This window comes from Sinohyriopsis cumingii, chromosome 7, assembly GCF_028554795.1.
Source record: "Sinohyriopsis cumingii isolate HCF-2022 chromosome 7, ASM2855479v2, whole genome shotgun sequence".
Classification (NCBI taxonomy): Eukaryota; Metazoa; Mollusca; class Bivalvia; order Unionida; family Unionidae; genus Sinohyriopsis; species Sinohyriopsis cumingii.
The window spans coordinates 35,593,388-35,614,888 of NC_142967.1; the positions used below are offsets into that span (position 1 = coordinate 35,593,388).

At 37.2% G+C, this 21,501-nt stretch overlaps 1 protein-coding gene across 1 annotated transcript in view; it reads left to right on the forward strand.

Annotated features, from left to right (window-relative positions):
- The first annotated feature begins 6,940 nt into the window (after window positions 1-6,940).
- LOC149795015 (carbohydrate sulfotransferase 15-like) overlaps window positions 6,941-21,501 on the forward strand; it is a 106,595-nt gene continuing 92,034 nt past the window's right edge. Inside the window, exon 1 of the mRNA XM_089964680.1 lies at window positions 6,941-7,312. The gene's annotated coding sequence lies outside the window, so the exon portion shown is untranslated. The remainder of the gene's footprint in view (window positions 7,313-21,501) is intronic.

A 21,501-nucleotide genomic window follows, 5' to 3' on the forward strand; every position in this document is an offset into this window, starting at 1 on the left:
ATACGATATAAAATTCTGTTCAGAGTGGCTCCTATTGTGATTCCTTTGTAGATGGGTTGTAAAATCTCTTTTTGCCTGTTTTAATGGCCGTGTTATTGGTTGGTAGTGGTGGATATCGATGTTTAGACGATCACCCGGATGGAGTGAAATAATAATTAAAAAATATGAAATTAATGGATGAAATAAATGGAGATCTGGGTAGAGATATAAAATAGAACAACACGAGCGCCCATATACAGAATATAAGAATTTATTTAATTAGATCAGCGAAATAAACTTGTACAAGACACTTGAATAAAACACTTCTACTAGAAGTTAATTACCAAAAGTTATTTTGCAAATACAGTTAGTAGTTCCGTTTATATAGAGATGACAAATCCCACCATACAATCGAGCGTTTTGAACTAGATTGTCAAGAATGACTGCATGACTTGAGGTGGTTGCTGGCCACCCGCCAGAATCAATGTAGCTTGTTGGTTCGAGTTGACTTGTACAGCAACACACTCTGTTCCCACTGGTCTTTGATGTTCTTTCAGGCGTGGATTCTTTAATCCACCAGTGATGCCTTCTATTCACTGTGGAATATTTCTATCCAAAGTTCTGTCGTTCTGACGCGGAAGCTATTTCCCTTTGAAATAAGATAATGCAAGCTAGGTTCTACATAATTTCCTGGAACGAACTAACATTCCTTCTCTTGCCGCGTTCGGAGTTTAGCCATATCATATTACAAACAGACACTAACTGCTGACATGGTTTTAGGACAACCTTTACAGTAATTTTTTTGCATACCACTTCATTACATAGGGGGCCCCGAGTGGCCGAGTGGTCTAAAGCGCTCTTCGTTACGGATCACTGCCATCTCACCTCTGTCTGCGGCGGTTCGAGTCTAAGATTCAGCCAATGTGGGTATGTGAGAAAGCTTGCCAGTAGCTTCTCGTGGGTCGGTGGTTCTTTCTGGGGTTTTCCCGGGTTCTTCCTCCACCATTAATACTGGCCGCCATGTATAGCCTATCGTGTGCTGAAAAATGGCGTTAAACCCCACAACAACAACAACAACAATCATTACATAGGATAGGAACTTCGTGTATTCACCTAATACATCCAGCCACCATTACTAGTTGATGGAAAGCATAATCTGCTCTCGCCTATTGACAAATAGGTCCCTGCAGTGTGAACTACTATTCGCTATTTTGACTAATGTTGGACACGTGTATACATACGGCTGACCATAAATATATGTATGGCCCTGGGTATTCTTGATAAACGACAAAAGCTTCACACTTTAACCTGACACAGTTATCAAACGGACCTCATTAAGAAGCACTCAAGCCTAAACCAGACAGGTCAGTACTGTAACTTACACAGGTTATGGGTTTAATTTCGTGTAAAATTTCATACATTATCTTAATAATGTTACGTGTCACAATGACACCTACTCCTTACAAGTATCCGTAAAATTCATATGGTTGCTGGCTGAGTCGGTTTTTATTCAAATTGTTTGGAGATTTTCTTGAATATGTAGGGTCAAAATTCTGTCCTGGATTGCGTCCCTAACAAAGATGAAACTTCTACAGCAACCATATTGAGAGCCAATTTGTAATTTATCCACCTGCACGTCTGAACCAATTTTTATTTTAAAAAAAAATTGGTACGACTGTTTATCAGAACACGCCATATTGGACCAAATTTGTTTGGTTGAGTCCTAACTGTAACGCATGAACACATTTCACGTTCATACATCGATGCCAATGTGCCACCTGATCTAGCTTAAGTTACTCAGTCGAAACACTGTTAAACAACATTGCAGATACTGCGAATTGATACTACATAGTTGGAAATCATTCCTGACATGGGCGTAGTTCAAGTCATTGTATCTTATTACTACAACAGTGGGGGGAAATAGTACCCTGTCACTGCTTTTCAATCACTTCTCCACCCCCATCAAATTTTGCACAGAATGAAAATGAAATGTACTTCGTATCAAATGAACAAGCGATTTCAGTACGATACTTGTTGAGAGCACGTTTGTCTTTCGTACCAGACACTGCGTCCAATTTTCGATGGGTCGTAAATATTTGACTTAATCAATTTTTTTCAAGGGACTTATTGCGATCATTAAAATTGTATAAGAATCTTTCTTTTCTTTTATTTATTAAGAGACAAAAGTATCATCCACTTTTTTGCGTCAGATTTCTCCCCGAGTTCATAGCGCTATGATAGACTGTAACAAATGACATCATATCCATAATGTCATAATGTAATTAAAAAATCATTTAGAGCTGCCAAGTAAGCGCATATTCTTTTTACAAAAGTCACCATTAAGCACAAACACCAACAAAGAAATCCACAAAAACGTACGCAGACAGCTTGTGACATTTTTATGTTAAAGTACAGCTAAAGTCTCAAAATTGTATGATGTCAAACCAACCAGCTTCTAAAGTGGTGTTCATTTTGGGCGCGAAGAATGTACGTTCTTCGTACGTAATATCATTACTCTAGAAGAAAATAATTTCTTAGCAAATTGCATAATGTCAAACAGCCAACATCTAAAATGGTGTTCATTTTGGGCGCGAAGAAATGTACGTTCTTCGTACGTAATATCATTACTTTAGAAAAAAATAATTTCTTAGCAAATTTAGATTCGCTTATATGAGGGAAAACAATCACACTAAACTTCTCTTTTAGCAAAGAAAATGCAACTTTAAAAAGAAAGTTATCGCCGGGAAGAATTTTCTTTACGAAGGAGTACGTGGTTTTATGACATTTTTGGCACAACGGTATTTACTGATGAATGGATCATGGAATTGGTAGACACATATCTACACTATAGCCAACCTTCTTCCTCCTCCTCTACCCTCCCCCTCCCCCGCCCAACAAACAACTGTCCTGTGGAACATACGCAAAAGAAAGCCACTTTAATCTTTCGCAACAAGGAATATATTAATAGATAAGGTGGCTTTTTAGAGCATTTATAACCTGTGTAAGGTTGTGCAGTTGTATCATATGTAGCCATTGAATGTTAGTATCAGAGAGGAAATCGATATTAAAGTCTCCCATAATAATTAATACATTGTTGGAAGATAAAACAGCCTCTAACTCATGTTCAAATTGGTCAGTTTGTATTGTTATAGGGTTTAACGCCATTTTTCATCACAAGATAGGCTATACATGGCGGCCAGTATAAATGGTGGAGGAAGAACCCGGGAAAGCCCAGGAAAGAACCACCGACCCATGAGAAGCTGCCGGCAAGCTTTCTCACATATCCGCATTGGCCGAGCCTGAGACTCGAATCCACGCAGACAGAGGTGAGATGGCAGTGATCCGTAACGGTGAGCGCTTTAGATCAAATTGATCAGTTCATGAGGAGAGGGAGTTTGGAGGTCGGTAAGCAGAGCAGATATCGATAGATTGACTCCTGAAGAAACTTAACTCGATCCATAATGTTTCTATAGTAGAAATTTCGAAATCAGTTAAGCTTCAAGTGGTGGTGGAAAATTCCCGTGTTTTTCCCCTGACTTTCATCAATATTTACAAATTCAAGGACTTTTCATGGTCAGGAAAAAATTACCATATCTCCTGACTTTTTCCCGATCTCATGGTAGTATGCGAACCCTGGGGAGGGCTGCATTTGCAAGGAAAAGTGAATACATTATGATCGGTTAAGGTATCTGAAAAAGAAACTGGGCATCTTATTTCACTAATATGGGGGCCTGACATGAAGAAGGAATTTGATTACTTTCTTCAGTGCCAAATTGTTACATGTTAAGTAATTTGAAACGTACATAACTATCCCTCCTCCTATGCGTCGTGGTCGATCTCGTCTTTCCAAAGAAAAGTTGCTAACAGAGATAGCACAGTCGGGTACATTACAATCTAGAAACGTTCGCATAGTCAAATTACTGCAAGGATGGGTTCATTTTGTTTCGTAAGTCTTAGTTCATCGTTTTTTGGTAAGACTTGTCTACATTGGGGTTTCATAAGTTGCAAACCTTTCTTTTTCAGACGAAAATATGTACAGTTTACATTTTTTCCATTCGTTGTAGGAATGAAGACTGTAAGACAGATGTATTAGTTATTCCCGAGTCTGAGGAAGAGACCTTATAACCTTGGCATGTATAATTTAAATTAGTACTTTGGACAGAGAGACAGTCGGAACAAATTATCTCCAAAAACATTATACTTATTACTGACTGAGGTATATGTATTATAATCATTGTACCTAGATGGACGTACCTAATGGTTATAATTATAGTTAGGTACGCAACGTCTGTCATGTGCGTACTGTTGTATGGTCGAAGGGTCTCTTTACAATGACCTTGCATCACGATCGAGTCTGCCTCGATAACCATGCCATGTACTCAGTGTATTATGTTGATGTTTCTGTTCCCACCCATTACGGGCTTGCATTGCAAGTCTGGGGCTTCTCTGTTGCTTATGTTGGTATTGCGCAGTTGGGTAGTGCTTAATCCCACTGGTAGGTGTTGTTTTGAGTACAGGAGTAACATCATGCATATTTTTCAATAGGTTTGCTGTGCCCGCATCTTTCAGGTGGATCAGGTCAGAGTGAAAGAAAGTAGATGGTAGCTGACCTGACGCTAGCGAAAAGGTGCCGTGGTTCAATACGTATGGTAGATTGAGGGATTTGCAAATATTTATTAGTATGTCATCATATTGCGTCATATCCACGTCACGTCTTGGAATAAGGCCTGATATAACTACCTTGTCTACCTGGACTAGCAACTGCTTGATGAGGGACATGTATTTGACTTCAAACTGGTTTAATTCCAGATCTTTAATGGCGTAATTTTCACCTACTTGTACATCAAGTGGATGGTCTTTATTTAGTTCAAGTTTGTTCAGTTCTCTTTTGAGACTGTCATAGGTGGCACCAGGGTATGACATATACCTCGCGTGAAAGTCCTCTGGTGTTGATTCCTTTCAGGAGAGGTGATCATGTAATCAGTGTCTTTGTTGTTTTTGCAGTAGAATGACTAAGTCGACTTTGATCTGTTTGAAAATGTTCATATCTTTCCTTAGCTCTTGTTGGTTTATCAGTTCTTGGCTGACTCCTGTCTGTCTGACTAGTAGGCGTTTCATTAAATGACTTTAGGCATTTTGTATTAGTTTTTATCAATTCGATTACATTTTGTGTTTTGTTCAACATTACAGCCGTTTTCTTATTTGTTTAAAGTTTGGCATCTAGCGTTTGCTGTTTGATTTCTTCAAGTTGTATTGAGGTTGACTTGTCATACACAACCATGCGTTTCGTGATGCTGGATATTTGGTCTTTATGTTTGCAATTTTTTTGAAATCTATACTGTTTGACAGAATTTGTTTGGTATAAAACGACCGTTGTACAAGCATGCATTTCATTTTTCGAAGTCTGAATCGTTCTAAGGCAGGGGTGGGCAAACTACGGCCAGCGGGCCGCATGCGGCCCGCCAAGGGTTTTCATGCGGTTTAGGAACAGGTCATCATTCGCACTGACTCTGTTTATGTTACTGTGTTTATCAAATAAATGTGCTACTTTTGAAGTTTAAGTTTTCAAATATTAACAACATATTAACAAACTGAAAATTAATTAGATGTTATTTAGAAAAACCTTTTGTTTTTGCTATTTCAAATATTAATTATTTTATTTAATGAACTATGCGGCCCGCGACAAGGTGTACATTTGTGTATGCGGCACTTGCACTGGAAAGTTTGCCCACCTCTGTTCTAAGGTCTTTAGGTATTTTCTTTTACATAGAGTACAGAGCCAGAATCCTACTGGGTCTCTTCTGATAATACCAATACAAGTATCATGATACCAAGACATGCAAATGTTACACCTTGTCATATTTTTAAATTTTGTTTTTGACTTGCCTATTGCTTTACTGTCAGAGCTACATTTATACTCATTAGCTGAACTTCGGTGTTTTTCTTCCGGGTTCGTTGAATTACTGCTTGAGGTTTTATATGTCTGTTTCACATGTGTTATACTGTCGTCTCCAGTACTTGGTTTGTTCTGTTGTTCGTTCAGGGTATCGCAATATGTATTAATGCTATTTTCATATAGTTCGTCGTCTTCCAGTTTTGAATTAGGGTCATCACTATCTTTGAATGTGCAAGATGAATTTTGGGCAGGGATTGATTCTTTTTCTTTCTGGCGTATTGATTTTGTTGATTGTTGCCTCCGTTTTCGAGCTTTTAAACGCTGTACCTCATTGTTGAGCATGTTACTGATGTCATGTGCTGCGCTTTCAAGAGACGTCTTGTTATGATTGGGTAAATGAATACACATGTCGGCACGAACCACATCTCTGTATTGAATTTTGTTGAAGCAGTATAATTTGTCAAGAGCGAAATCACTGATTAAGGATGTGTATTTTTCTCGTTATTCCATGTCAACGTTTGCAAGATCTGGATTCAGTATAAGTGGTACAGAATGAAGGTCGCAGATTCTCTATTTATGGTTTTGTAGTTAAGTTGCATTTCAATCCACTTAAAGAAGAAGCACGTGGATAGGCTCATTCTGAATCTTAGCCATGTCGAAATGAGTCGATAAATTCGACAGTATGCAAATGAAAAGTATTTTTGGGAAGTTTTGTTTTTACCCACATATTTTAAGTATAATCAACTTAAATAGTGCACATAAACAAGGCAAGACGTCTGTACCGAGTCTAAATGGTACGCAATTGTCTCAGTTGTACTGCCACATAGTCGGTGCCCATACACTTAAGGAAGACTCGTTCAGACCTAAAGTTTGTCCGATATATTTCTTCAGAACTTCCAATCTCAAAATCAATACAATTACGTGAAGAGTTCTTCCCTACAGAACCCCAGTCGCTTGATAAATTACTATAAAGACTCGTGTGAGCGGCGAGGAACCAATGAAAACAAAGACAAACAATCGTGACAGAAAAAGATGTGTCGGCTTTGTTTTGCACTCGATTACCCTCTGAACTATTCACCTCTCTTTATTTGTTAAATCATGCAAAGATCCGGAGTTAACATGGACGTATTAACGTACAGGAAATTAAAAGGATTATATGTGAGATGCAGCTAGTGGCCTCTAGAAAAAAGTCTGTTCCACTGTATAACAGTGAACTGTTTATATCATCCTTATGTTCAATATAGCATATTACTTGATCTGGACACGTGCAATCGTATAAACGAGTGGGTGTGTTTTGTGAACAGACCGTGATTCGTCGGTTTTATGTAGTGAGAATATGTACATGGCTCTAAACCCAAACAAACCAATCGTCGACACCTAGCTTCCGACTTTATTGTGCAGTTTTCTACTACTGATAACGAAAACTTTTTGAACCAGGTACGTAGTCCATCCTACCGCCAATCTCTCTCTCTCTCTCTCTCTCCTGCTAAATTAATCAGATAATGCAGTTATTTAACGATTTGTATACATATATCAACCAAGTTAGTCTACAATTGAAGCACACTGTGGGTATATTTAGGACGGTAAAGTCCAGTGAGAGAGAGAGAGACAGAGAGAGAGAGACAGAGAGAGAGAGACAGAGATTGCGTGATTGAGTGACGATGGGAAAGTACGTTTGTCAACCTGTGGTATGATATAATACATTCCAAACAATGTATGCTGTTTCGAAAAGCGCATGTCGACGGTACATATATTCAACTCGCCCACCATTCGAGACACAACATACCCAATCTAATCAGGGGTATTCAACAAACGTGTATCAATATTTGGTATCATATATCCGGTCCCGGATTAAGGCCTTTCACTGCGCATAGAAAATATTATGGTGCCCCCTCCCTACAAAATGTGAAATTAAAAAATGTATTAAAGCTAGAAAGGTGAGAAAACACCATTGTTGCAATCATTCCAAATCAAAATACTCGTACATGCAGATGGAAATGGTTATAATTCTTCAATTTTATCATCAACAGTTAATCTGAATTTTTTTCTGGTACCCCTTTTGGGCTAGTAACCAAAGCACGTGCTTATTGTGCTTAATTGGGTAATCCGGTCCTGCTTTATATCAACATTTGGTATCATGTAATACATGTATCAATATTTGGTCTCGTGTAATACCTGCATCAGGTGTTGGTATCATGTGATACCTGCAGGGCTGGATTACCCGTCTTGCACACTAAGCATTTGCCTTAGGCACCCACCCAACAAGTGCACAGAAAAAGAAAATCAAAATGAACCCTTTTTTAAAATAGCTTTTACTATCGTTTTGTTTTTTAGTTTCACATTTTTTAGGAACAGGGAATGGATAGGGGATTGGCGCCATAATATTTTCAGTGATTTGGGCCCTGAAAGTCCTGTCCTAAATCCGGCACTGGATACTTGTATCAGTATTTGGTATAATATACATATACGAATCTGTCTCTGTGAGTTGGATATACCTTTAATACCCTTCTTTGTCGAATTGTATTCGGTTATATGTCGAATTAGGTTTGGTCGACTTGTGTTTAGTTATATGTCGAATTGGGGTTGGTTATATGCCAAATTGTGTTTCGTTATATGTCGAATTGGATTTTGTTACATGTCGAATTGTGTTTGGTTATATGTCGAATTGGGTTTGGTTACATGTGGGAAAATAAAAGTACAATGTTGTTATCTGGACTAATATTTGATATTGATTAAACGCTTACAAAATCGAAGGATGGTAATAATTCTGCAAACGGTAATATATTCGATCTTAAAAAAATCAGTCAATCAATCAAAATTGATAGACTTATATTAGCTAGAAACATATTGTTGGCAAATGCAGACCCCAGACAAATCGTTATCTTTTTTAAGGTGGGAATTGTTTCTCATAAACTTAAAGAAAAGAAAACATGAGATGTGCATGGCAAATCTCTTGAGCTACACATTGGTGGACCATGGAGGACAGATATGTATAGCATAACATTTAAGTGACACACAGATGGAAAACGACATTACAAATAGCAGTGATTTAAAAGATGAAATGTGACATTACAAATGGCACAGTTATTTAGAAGATGAAATGTAACATTAAAAATAGTACCATGATTCACAAGTTGAAATGTGACATTACAAGCACAATGATTTACAAGTTGAGACATGACCTTGCAAATCGCATAGTGATCTACATGTTCAAACGTGACATTATAAACAGTAATTTGCAAGTGGAAATGTGATATTTACAAATAGCACAGTGATTTAGAAGCTGAAACGTGACATTACAAATAGCAGTGATTTGCATGTTGAAACGTGAAATAAAAAGCAGTGATTTAGAAGTTGAAACGTGACATTACAAATAGAACAGTGATTTACAAGGTGAACTGTGACATTACAAATAGCACAGTGATTTACAAGTTGAATAGTGACATTACAAATAGCACAGTGATTTACAAAGGTGAACTGTGACATTACAAAAAGCAGTGATTTACAAGGTGAACTGTGATATTACATAATGCACAGTGATTTATAAGTTGAATAGTGACATTACAGAAAGCACGGTGATTTACAAAGGTGAACTGTGACATTACAAAAAGCACAGTGATTTACAAGTTGAATAGTGGCATTACAAATAACAGTGATTTATAAGTTGAATAGTGACATTATAAATAGCACAGTGATTTACAAGTTGAATAGCGACATTGCAAAAAGCACAGTGATTTATAAGTTGAATAGTGACATTGCAAATAGCAAAGTGATTTATAAGTTGAATAGTGGCATTACAAATAACTGATTTATAAGTTGAATAGTGACATTACAAATAGCAATGTGATTTACAAGTTGAATAGTGACATTGCAAATATCACTGATTTATAAGTTGAATAGTGGCATTACAAATAACTGATTTATAAGTTGAATAGTGACATTACAAATAGCAATGTGATTTACAAGCTGAATAGTGACATTGCAAAAAGCACAGTGATTTACAAGGCGAACTGTGACATTACAAATATCAGTGATTTATAAGTTGAATAGTGACATTACAAAAAGCACAATGATTTACAAGGTGAATATTGACTTTACAAATAGCACATTGATTTACAAGTTGAATAGTGACATTGCAAATATCAGTGATTTATAAGTTGAATAGTGACATTACAAAAAGCACAGTGATTTACAAGTTGAATAGTGACATTGCAAATATCATAGTGATTTATAAGTTGAATGGTGACATTGCAAATAACAGTGATTTATAAGCTGAATAGTGACATTGCAAATATCAGTGATTTATAAGTTGAATAGTGACATTACAAATAGCAGTGATGTACAAGGCGAACTGTGACATTACAAATAGCATAATGATTTACAAGTGTAAGCAGTAGGCTAATAGTGATCAGTATATTAGCAAAGTAAGTAATAAGTCAAATACCATAATTGAAAAAAAAATACCCGTGTCACTGGTTGCATAAATGGCAGTAAGCAATTGTAATGCATAGTATAAATACAAATCTATAATCAGATGAAGCATAATTTAAAATATTATTTTCATTATAAAGTGACAAATTTTGACAGATTACAAAGAACTGTCCACTTATGTATAGCAAATTGCTTTTTCAGTTTTACAATATAAGTTCTACATTAGTGGGAGGGTTTTAACATTCTTACTCTTTTATAAAATAAATGTAGACAAATACACGAAGAGTGGCACGTGCCCCGATATTTCAGACAGTAATTACATGGTGGTGTTTTTTTTTTTACCTTAGTTGTATATTTTATTATCGACCAGTTCCAATGGGAAGCTGTTGATTAGAAGTCCAAAACTTGATCAGTGGCAAGTATACGTTTCTCGGTAAATGTAGCATGTAGTCTACAAAATCTAGACCCTGTTTAAGACTGTTTTAAAGATTTCCCTATAGAACATAAAGTTACAGAACCACGCTAATCCGAATTATTAAAATGTTTTAGAGCTTTTGTAATCATGTATTTATTTCTTTAGCCATTGATTATAAAGATCTTCTCTTCCAAAAGACATCAAATTATTCTTAATTACATTTGATATATTGATATATGTTTAAATCAGCAGTATTCGCATACAAAATATTGTGTATATGAGACTGGTTGATTTATTATGTTTGCAGTTACAAGTAACAGTAATTTAAATCCAGGACCCAATCATTCAATATTTGATACCGATGTCTGTTGATTTCATCTCTAGGTCATAGTACAACATCGAAAATGTGTGTGATTTTTCACAATGTAATATTTCTTAAAATTCATTATGCAAGTTTTCAATAACTGTATTATTGTCAACACACCACACGGTACACCCGTTGAGAAATATAAGTAAAATGTTATGATCCAAACTATGCTTTTGAACAGTGAGCATGATTATACAAGATTCAGGTGCAGCAACGGATTTGTCATCCTTGTAAATTGTGTATAGAGGATTAACCAAGATTTCTTTGATAAATGACTGTTGTTTCTCTCCTGTAAGACAAACTTAAGGCCATGTGAGCAAACTTTAGACCGACCCTGTACACAAACATTAGACCCGTAGACAAACTCTAGACCTGTAGGTATGTAGACAAACTTTAGACCGACCCTGTTGACAAATCTGTAGATCCATAGACAAACTTTAGACCGACCCTGTTGACAAACGTTAGACCTGTAGACTCTGTAAACAAACTCTAGACACGTAGACCCTGTAGACAAACTTTAGACCTGTTTACCCCGTTTATAAACTTTAGACCTGTTGACCATGTAGACAAACTCCAGATCCGTGGACCCTATAGACAAACTCTAGACCTGTAGATATGTAGACAAACTTTAGACCGACCCTGTTGACAATCTTTAGACCCAGTAGACAAATTTAAGACCGAACCTGTTGACAAACGTCAGACCTGTAGACTGGTCAAAGTTTGTTTACAGGCCTGTAGATAAAGGTTAGACCTGTTTACAAACTCTAGACCTGTTGACTATGTAGACAAACTCTAGATCCGTGGATCCTATAGACAAATTCTTGACCTGTAGATATGTAGACAATTTTTAGACTGACCCTGTTGACAAACATTAGACTGAACCTGTAGACAAACTTTAGACCTACAGTGTAGAAAAACTGTTGACCCTGTAGACAAACATACCGGACCTATAGACAAACATTATTAGACGACAGTGTAGAGAAACTTTCGACCGACAATGTAGAAAGACTTTAGACCGTCACATTAGACAAACTTTAGATCCAGTGGACAGACCTTTGTGGGGGCCCCGAGTGGCCGAGTGGTCTAAAGCGCTCTCCGTTACGGATCACTGCCATCTCACCTCTGTCTGCGTGGGTTCGAGTCTCGGATTCGGCTAATGTGGGTATGTGAGAAAGCTTGTCAGTAGCTTCTCGTGGGTCGGTGGTTCTTTCCGAAGTTTTCCCGGGTTTTTCCTGTACCATTAATACTGGCCGCCATGTATAGCCTATCGTGTGCTGAGAAATGGCGTTGAACCCTACAACAACAACAACAGACGTTTGTGATTACACTAACATATATAGTACATTATTTAAATAAATTGAATGACTTTGACAATATATATATTTATGCTTATTGAAAATACTTATCATAGTAACAAGATATTGTTTCCATGGATTTCAACTTGTGCAGATGAGATAAACTTCTGTTGCATAAGTAAGCTCGGAATCTCTTTGATGTATGAAAATATAAAATACAATGAAAATATAGATTTCCTGGGATTGAATGACAGTAATAAGGACTTTGTTTTCTCCCTATGGATATATATTTAATACGTATCACCTGTCAGTAGTTACTACATATGATTATAAAACCATTAGTTGTTTTGGGTAATAATCAGATAATCCTTTCATTGGTTTTAAATATACCTAATTACATTGTCTAAGAGCTGAAAGTGTTTCAGATGCAGACAGTATCGTACTAAAACGAGAAGGGAAGGGGACGGGGCTGTTGCCCTGGGAGCCAGATGTCTTGCGGTGCCCAAACCCATTTGGGCCATCATCGTCGCCCTGAGCGCAATTTATCCTAAGTACGCCACTGGTCTAGTTGCAGATAAAATTTTGAGTAACTTTTTAATCAGTTCATGATACTGTCTGTGGAAGTTTACTGGCTTTATTTATAGATATACGGCATATAAACGGTGATGTGATTATTACATGTTACCTTATTCTAACATCGTTGTCAAGCTACGGAATATCGATAGCGTTGGCAAACTCCAGTCACGCGGTAAATACCTTTTGTACCCTACCCACCTTTTCTATCCATGCTAATGCTATTTTTACTCCTTGCGTTTTCAGAATTTTAGAATGATTCCCGCATATTGTCCATTTTTCTTCTTCTTGAAATGAAATCAACCCCATATGTCTGACGCCCCCCCCCCCCAATCCTAACCCCATGTGGGTTCCGTGAATAACACAGACCCGACACGCCGTCCTGCATGTTGTAAGAGGAGACTAGTAATGTAAGCAACCTTTAATTGTTGGTATGCGTCCCTTGATTAAGTTTCATCTGAGGTTGTTGTTAGGGATTTAACGCCATTTTCAGCACAGTACAGGTTATAAATGGCTGCCAGTATCAATGGTGGAAGAAAAACCCGGGAAAATACCAGAAAGAACCACCTAAACACGGGAAGCAGCTACTGGCACGCTTTCTCGCGTCCCCATACTGGCTGAACCCATGACTTGAACCCACGCAGAGGTAAGATGGCAGTGATACTTAACAGTGAGCGCTTTAGACGACTCGGCCACTAGGGGCCCCTCCGTCTGAGGTTTTGGGGAGCTTAAAAGAATGATGAGTATATCAAGACATTTCAATGTAATAGTTTTACCCTTTTTGTCATGATCTTTATTTGTATGTCGTTTTTTTTTTTTTTTTGTTGCTGGTGTGGTGGTTGTTTTTTTATATACATAAACTATATATCAGGATTGTGCTGATTGTACATTAAATTCAGTACATGAATACAAATATGCACGCATATATAGTTCACACTGAGCTTCATACACACATTAACTGAGAAAAGATTAAAAAGAGGTCAAAATAAAAAATGGACGGTGGAAAAGAGCGGGAGAGGGCGTAGTTTTATTTGTGCAATATTTCACTCGCAAATAGCTTAGTATATATAATCAAAAGTACTCTCCGCTTAAATTTCATGTTTTGTTTCAAACATAGTAGGCGGTTAAAAATATACCCGTGTATATGAAAGCATTATATCAACGGTCTAGTTATTGTGCGATGACCTGAATGATAGCAAACTGTCATCACTTATCTCCCACTTCATGTTGTACGCAAATGTCAAATATGACTAGCTAGTTTGGGCTTAAAATGTCAAACAATTTTATTCATAACGAAGTTGGTTCTCACCCTTTCAGTGACTATTTTTCACTGCGCGATGTCTAGAACACTTCCTCTGTGACTGACTGACTGATAGAACCATCTGTCGACCGTTCGAGCGCATCTTTCCCAAATATCGATTAGGCCTGGGAAAACTGCCGGCTTGAAACACGATTACTTAAAAACACGCGGCTACTGGTGATTTCTCCTGATATCGAAAATTAACGTACATGGGTGCAGCGCACTTTGTGCAGTTTAAACTGTTAATTAAGGCAAATTGTTGGTTAACAACTTCCAGAATTTAATAATTATTCCCTATATTATTCTTAATAATCGTACCAATTTTCATCGAATTTCAGAAAGCAGTTCTCGATTTATTTGTTCACACACATATACAGAAGAGCGATGCTATAACTCTTAATAGCAGTCTAATCAACCCTGTCTGGGTTCGAACCTTCAGCTGCAAGCTTGCGACCAATTTGCCTTATCATATGCAACTGCTTATGTTCGGTCTCGATCTCGAAATTTAACGTGGCCGCGTGTGCATTTTAAACTGTTCATTAACTTGTTGGTTATTAGGTTCCAGTAGTTAAGTTTTTTTTTCTTCTGGGTATTATCTTCAATAATTGTACGCACTTTAATTAAATTTCACAAAATATTTGTTTTCGACTTATTTTCTTTATTGACGCGATCCCTCTCAGAATCATCATAGAGATGACCGCCTATTGCCAAGAGATTAAATGTTTTTGTATCTGTATGTTGTTCCATTAACTGTGATTGTGCATGTGTAAATTTTTGTTTTACAATTTTGGTACAATTTTTAGAATTTTGATTAGGGTTTATGCACCACCCTAAACTAGTGTTTTCTATATAAACTCAAATTTTTGGTAAACCTATGATGGTTTATCGAGTCTTCTTTAATTAGTGATCTTTGCCAAAGATCATGGTGTCCAGTGTTTGTTATATGTGTACTGCTATATTGTTATGTGTGCTTGTGTTTTTGTATGGACGGCATTTTGAGAGATCATATCTTTATTCAAGTTGTATTATTGTAGAAGGGCTATCTAAGAAAAATTTATTGACTAGATAGAGACATGGCTCCTCACAAATGCGAGTTTTTTTTTTGTCTCCTACCATGTTTCTAATTATTTTATATATATAGAAAGCATAGAAGAAAATAAAAGGAAAACAATCAAAGTTAAAATAAATTGTGTGAGTGTATGTTCTGTGTGTGGTTTACTATCTCGTAGTTGTTAGTAGCGTTCTTATGTTCCCGGTGTTGTTGTGTTCGTAATGTTCTTATTTATTGACCGCCCTTTTGGGGAGATCAGGTGTGACCAGTACTACCTCGCGTTAGCCACGTAGCATTGGTATCACACCATCATGCGCTCCTTACTCGGTTCGGTCAATACCCTGACCCCAGTGTGTTTGTTGTTGTACCTATCAGTGTTAAAATTAAGAAGGTTCTACGATATAGTATTGTTAAGAGAGAGAGAGAGAGAGATGACGTAACTCCCATTATAGCAGTTTGGGTAAACATACCCGAATGTAAAGGCTTAATGCCGCTGTTTATCATAAATTCACCATTCTCCTAATCTAACTAAAGTTTGGACGGAAGGAAATCATTTGCTAAAAAGCTACCTGACATAAACTATTCTTTGAAATGATCATAATGTTAGCTTTAAACGATGTTCAGATATTCAGTTTAGAACCTAGATGTGCCACCCCTTAATTCAATCAACGAAGTCGCGCGTAATCCAGCCATTTTCCCGAGTGTTCCAAAAGTATGTGATGCGGCGATACACATTCGATAAATTCCGTTAGTGACTAATCTAAATAACAACAACAACATTCGCACGTGGGGCACAAAACTTATTCGAGAGTAAATGAAGAGAGGTAGGCATGTTTTTCTTTAGAGGATCTGAGAAGAAAAAGCGTGCATAAGATACAAATTAAACTCGGGTGAATATTGGTGGTCAGCTGGCGCGCTGGAATATACAGCTGAAGACAATCCGACATAACAGCTTGCATTTACAATTGTGACGTCATCAAATCTCTTGTGTCAGCTTTCAAATGAAATCAGTTGACCCACGGATGTTGCTGGTCAATATTGGACTAATTCTTACACATATGGAAACTGGCGGGAAATCACAGTTCGGTGGAGAATTACATGGCTGATAAAGTGACGCAACGTCGACGTTGTCTGGTTTTAATGGAACCCAATGATTTTTCGGACCAATACATTTCAAGATCCGGTATTATTCAGATGATTTGACATATATGACATTTTCACGTAACGGAGGCATTGGGGCTTTAAGCCTTTAAGATGCTGTCTGAAAAGCTAATTGCATTTGTATACGGATTTATTTTTCTTCAAAGAACTTACAATTTGTTTGTAGGTTTGCATTGTAAGCATACCCACTCCCAGGCATATTCAGACCCGCATTCAATCACGATATTGCTAACAGCTTATGTACCTGCCTTCCTCGTTACATACATACATACATACATACATACATACATACATACGTACGTACGTACATACATACATACATACTATCTTTTTCTGTTCCTCTGTCTTTTTCTCCCCTGCTGACATCATTAGTTGTGGTTGTATTAACGAGTACAAGTGGTGGTAGTGGTAAAAAGAAAAAGCGAGGAAAATAAACTACTTGACCAATGTCCACTAATGACTAACACAGACCTTGGGCAATGCAGATTGTTTCATATCTCGCTATCAGGCCTCAGGTGCTAATTCAAACCTCTTTGCCAGAATTGCAAACGTTCATTGAGTAAAATCAACAAGGTTTACACATGATGGCTCGCTCGTTGTTGTTGATATTCCAGGTGATTTACCAATTACTACCCTTCCAGACAAGCCTAGTGGATACGCAGCTCTGGCCCATTTCGGACCTGTATATATGAGAGTCGGTTCAGAATTTGAGATAATATGGGCAGTGTCTGTACGATTAATCAGCGGCGGAAATGTACGATTCGATTTGTCCTTTTGTTCATGACTTGAATTTCAACAACTTGTCAGTTGTTGCAACCAGAACTGCAAGGAACCAAGGATGCACATGTAGGATGAATGTGGGTGGAGCTTCAGAACTGGGTCACTCTCACCTACTATTAGAAACAAGAGTATATTTATATTGCGAACTCCTGGTCTGAAAGATGTTACCTATTAATTTTGGCTCAATATAAGCAGCAGAGAGGGTGAACAGACCACTTAAGGGAAGGGTCACCCTTGTGTTTAGACCAAAAAAAAAATAGTGACCCTTCATAGAGGTCAATACCACGTCTACGATTATTGTTTGTCCCAAACAGAATTATAGACAAACCCTCTCTGCTGCTATAAATCTTGGGAATCATCATCTGAATCATGGGAATCTTCATCTGAATCATGGGAATCTTTTGTTTTGTTCGTCAAGTAATATTCAAGTTCTGATGGTGGTTTTGGATTTATGTTCTTTCTTTTTCTGTAATAGTTCATCAAACTTCTGTATCGATCTCCACCGCAATATTTACAAATCTGATATAATCCTCTAACGCCGTTGTTACATCCAACACAACTTCGTGGACCAGCATGAGGATTTTTCTTTAAAATATAATTATGTTTTTTGCAATATTCTCCACGGCATCTTTTGTTGCATTTATTTGTTGTTATTTTATTATATGAATGATATCTGTTTAATTAAATTTAATTTTATCATCCAAATATTTTGTCAAGACCCACACGATATCTTGTTCTAGGATCATGTAAATTTATTGTTATAAATCCATGCGGAGTAGCTTGCGCTCGTGAAAAGAAATTTCTGAATTTAATTATATCCATGTCACCGCTGCACCAAGTTTGATGAATAGTTCGCAGCGTGTGTGTGTCTACGCCATTAAACACAACTAAAATATTACAATTGTCCCTGATTACTTTTGGTATTTGTGTATATCGCTGAGTAACATAGATAACATCTGTATTTTTATGTCTGCCGCGAGAAAATATCCTGGCTGGATTTCATTGTTTATCTAGCATCACATCATCATACACAACTAAATTATTAATAAATCCGTCTAAAACATCAACGGACGGTGCTTCATCAATATCGGTTATAAACTCTATAACATCATTATCTTCGTCCAGTAATCGCGCATTTTCGTTAAAATCTTTTAATACTTCATAACATCGTTGATCATTAGCAGATGGTGCTACCAAATACAACTTATCCCATTTCAGCCATCTCATTATTAGATTAAGTAATAATTGCGTCTTACCCGATCCAGATGGTCCTATGATAATCATTCTGATGGAATTAGGTAGCACAGGATGATGCTTAAAGGTTCTCGTTTTCTTGTCGCTGAGAAATCAATTATATCCATATATATTATAACATGAATTTGTATTGTTTACGCTGTAGAGTTAAAACTCCGACTACTGATTTAGCTACAGTTATAACAAAAAATAAAAAAATAGCGTATGGTGGAAAATGTGCTGTATGCGGTAGAAAGAAATTTTCGTTTTTACCTAATAAGCGCGGTGGTGATGTTACTAATTTGATGTCAAAGTTTCCGGGTACTCCATGGGCTAAATACCCAGGAGAAAAACATCTACCAGGATATAATTATTGCGGTCCTGGTACTCGACTCGATATCAGGCTCGATAATCAGGATCAACCAAAACCAGGCGAGGAACCAGTAAACGCTATTGATCGAGCTTGTCATATTCATGATGTAGCTTATAAGAGTAAAAATCTACAAGACAGACATATTGCAGATGTGAAATTAATTCATGCATTAAATTCTATAAAAAAATAAAAATATTAGAGAATCATTATCTAATTGGTTAGTAAGATCTGCGATGAAAGGTAAATTAGCGTTTGGGGCTGGTAATTAATAATGGAATTAATTTATTATTCACCAAGAGGATATTGGAGAGGTAAAGCAGCAATTAGTAAACTTGCTGATGCAGCAGCGGTTAAACATTCTACAGCTAAAGCGTGGTTATCCAAACAGGCAATATGGCAAATTTATCTACCACTACCGAAACGAATTCAGTACGCGTATGTCGATGTTAGTGTTCCTAATAAAGTTCATCAAGCAGATATTCTGTTTTTACCACATGATACTGTGCGTGGAAAAACGTACAAGTACGCGTTAACTGTAGTTGATGTTGCAAGTAGATATAAAGATGCAGAACCGCTATCAACTAAAACATCATCTGAAGTAGCCAATGCGTTTGAACGAATTTATCAACGAGGTGGTGGACCACAAGGTGGTCTGCGATGGCCACAGCTACTACAGGTTGATCCTGGTAAGGAATTTCTTGGTCCAGTATCATCGTTGATGAAACGACATAATACCAAAATACGACGAGGTCATACTGCAATTCACCGTGATCAGGCAATTGTTGAGCGATTTAATCGAACACTTGCTGAGCGGTTATTTGGATATCAGTACGCGAGGGAATTTATTAAGGATACGAGATCTCGTGAATGGGTTGCAAGATTACCAAGCGTGATAGCTGCATTAAATAGCGAGATCACATGAACAACTAACATGAAACCCATTAGCGCAATTACAAAAAAAAATATACCAATACAACGAAAGGATATTGAAAAACAAAAGATATTGGGTGATGTTACAGTTAGATATTTATATGAACCGGGTGAACTTGAAGGTGGTAGCGCGAGAGCGACGGATCCTATTTGGAGTGTTACCACACACAAAATATCCACCGTGACAAGATTGCCAGGTAGACCTGCAATCTACAGATTAGATTCGGCTGCTCCTCAATGTGGATTTGTACGTGAACAACTACAAATAATTCCCACGGATACACAACTACCACCGCGATCACTTAACTAGCGCCTCTACGTCGATTACACTCGAGACAAGTCAACCTGGTATTTTCTCGTGTATGACCGCGACCATTATCTTTTCTGTCTACGGTAAATTGTCTTGAATCATTACTCGAATACCTCCACAGCATTATACAATTACAACTGGCGCAATGATTATTCTGCTGTTGTTTTAACTCAATAATAAATTCAACATCAAGATCAAAGTCGCGTTTGTTTTTTTTATCAGATTGTTTGTATCCGATTAATTTTTTTTTATTATATCATCATCGATGACGTTAAATTTATTAACGATTTCAGGAATTATAATTCTACGTAATTGAGATATTTTTCTGACCCTCGATACCGCTAAATAGACTAAATTTGACCACTCGATACGATCGTCTACAATCCAGACTCGTGTGTCAGAAATAGTTAATCCATGAGACGAGTGGATCGTCATAGCATATCCCAACACCCATGGAGATTTGTCAGCGCATAATGCATCTTCGACCACACCGATATCAACAGCGACAATATCATTTAATACGAGATTTTGATTCTCAGTCTGTCCTGGAATATCAACATTAATATTCTGTTTTCGTGTATCTGATGGTCTATAACATAACGGTACGGGTAATTCTGAATATTTTTCTTTATGCAGCTGAAATAACTGCTGTTGTAAATCGTCTCTGATTATTTTTCTGCTTGCTACGATCAAATCGTTGGGTCTCCATACATTTAAAAAATCACTCATTGAGGTCTCTGAGATTACTCCGCGTATTATTTCACACTGAATTTTGTTTGATTGTAATCTGATTAATTTTTTAAATTCCTTTAAATTTTCATCGAGAGCTCTATGATCAACGTCTATTTCTTCGTAATAATCGACGAAATTTTGTAACCAATCATGTGGAGATGGTCCAACAAAGGGCGGCGGTTGACCATGATCGCCACCACAGCGGTATTTTTCGTCAGCAACCAATCAAGAAACATTTTTAATGTATCCAATGACACCGTGCATATTTCGTCCCAAATAATTATTTTAGGTATATATTTTTCTCCCATTCGTTCAGGAGTCCATGTATCCCCGCGCCACCGAAAGAAACTATGATACGTGCACGATTGTACTTGCCGTTGTTTCATCTCCTGTGCAAGTCTATGTGTGGGTGTCAGCACGATCATATCTGAATTTTTAAAAACATTAATCGCTCGAGTCGTTTTGCCGCATCCACCAGGTCCATTGAGATATACTGTCTTATATCTAGTTATTGGATCACTCAACGATGGCGCTTTCGACATTTCTGATATTTTATTACACTTACGATAAAAATGTCTCATCGGAACATCTGCTGATTCTGATTAATTGTGTAATATTTTCTTTTTTATTCTCCACGAACTCCATCGTTCATCATTACTTGTAAATTTCATAACA